Below are 2,064 nucleotides of genomic sequence, written 5' to 3'. Positions count from 1 at the left end.
ATAACATGCCAACATAATAAAAATACATGAAATATGAAAAATACACTAAACACATACAGGCCATTGTTTAGTCCCGGCTGCCATTTATTCTCCGCTCCAACCACTTAAATCGTTGTTCCATTTGTTCTTTTTCTTCTTCTAACTCTTTCACTCTCGCCTTCACCTCCGCAAGTTCCCGTTTATATTTTTTTTTACGTTCCTTCTGTGCTTCACAATTCCATTCTGCTCTCCATTTTTTATCTCCTACCTCCTTCAGTTTCTCCCTCATTTCTGTAATAATTCTATCGCTTTCTCTTTGGACTCCCAGTTGGCATAACCACATATTATGAAGAGATTACAGTTGTTCTCTGTAGCATTCCTGATAACATGGTTCATCAACTCATTCATCAAACTCACACATAGGTTCGCCGGGAACCTTGTACAACTGGTTCATAGAGTGCCAGTAGCGGCGTCCAACATCACGACCTTCCCAACAACTTTTCATCACGCATTCTTTTCCACAGTAGCACATTGGTGGACGAAGAGGTTGAGCCATTTGTGAAATATTTCCTTTTAGTAAAAAAAATCTTTCTTTTAATGAAATATTTGCGTTTAGTAAATTTTGAGCACACAAAATGACTACAATGAGCCCGTTATTTATAGGCGAGAGAACACACACATAACGCCAGGTATAATGGCGCTATATTTTGCGTGTTAAATATCATGATGTTTGTTTAACCAAAAAATAGAATTTCAGTTAAAACTAGAAATTAAGAGAAAATATCGGGTTACTGATAATCAGGAGACGAAAAGAATAAAGAATTTAGGAGAATAATAAAGCAGTAAATAAGTTTGTATTTCAATGTAATCTCAATGATATTTCGTGTCCTACAGATGTTGTGACTTTCTCCTTTTATAGTTAATTCTAAGAGAAAGTGTAATGCATTTGTCTTAATGAGGCAATTATGAGTAATAAATGACATTAAAAGAAACGTTACTCAATCATTCTTGTTAAATACAAATTCTCTAACGTATTTGGCATTTAATGTTGAATTTCGACTCTTTTACGCTATCAGATTCATGTCTTCAATTCCTTCTGATCTTCGAGCTTTAAATGACTCGAATAGGTACGAGTCTCGTTTCATCTGAATAATAGCTCGTGCCTTTAAGTATCTTTTCTCCCGCATCTGTTGTTGCTCGTGCCTTCTAACTGATTACCATGCTTTGACTATTTGACCGGTCCACGTGTCATGATACGTCATCTTCAATATTTAAATTCAGTTTTTTCCCAATACAGATAGTCCCCCCACTTTCCATTTATTTATCAATTAAATATTTGGGAAGTGGATCTTCATTAAAAAGGGAATTTTTGCCATAATCAATGCTATGACAGTACTAACGCTTCAGTTGTCTCTTCTATTTAATGCACCATATACGTGTCGTCTTCTCATTAGTTCTGCGATTTTGCAGCCTTTTTCTAAGGCTTTTTTAACTCCACTATTCACGAAGTGATAGTTGCCTTTATTATAGGCTTTCCATCATTACACTTTTTAATTACCGACGGTTGAGTTTATATATAAACTTGCCCCCTTTTTCCTTTGTCTTCTTCCTCACAAGCTTTTTACCAAATTTCTTGCTATTAACTCTTGTTCACTTCTTCTTCAATTCATACCTTCTCACTATATCGTCTTCGAATCCTAACCCTAAAAGAGTCCCAATTCTTGATAGTTTTCCCAATGCTCCTGCTAGACATAGAAGAGGTAGAGGAGGTACGCTTCGGGGTACAGGGTTGGTTCGTGGTGGTACCTCTGGTTCCATCATTCCTTCTTCTAGTTCCGGCAATATCTCTAGAGGCTCTCTTTCTAACAAATCTTCTTCTAAAGGCAAAGAAACTTCTGAGTCTAACCAAGAGCCTCTGGTTGAAGAAATTGTGCCAACGGATTTATCCTTCGAACATGACAAAGAATCCCTTCGTGACCAAGTGATTAAATTAGAGAGAGCTGATAAATATCCCTCTTTAATTACTGAACCTTTAATTCAGATTGTTCGAAGTGATTGCCGTTGGAGAGGTGACACCCAAATAGT

The sequence above is a fragment of the Nicotiana attenuata genome, unplaced genomic scaffold (genome assembly GCF_001879085.1).
Source record: "Nicotiana attenuata strain UT unplaced genomic scaffold, NIATTr2, whole genome shotgun sequence".
Lineage (NCBI taxonomy): Eukaryota > Viridiplantae > Streptophyta > Magnoliopsida > Solanales > Solanaceae > Nicotiana > Nicotiana attenuata.
The sequence above is the reverse complement of the archived record's forward strand: the minus strand, read 5'-3'. Positions refer to the sequence as shown.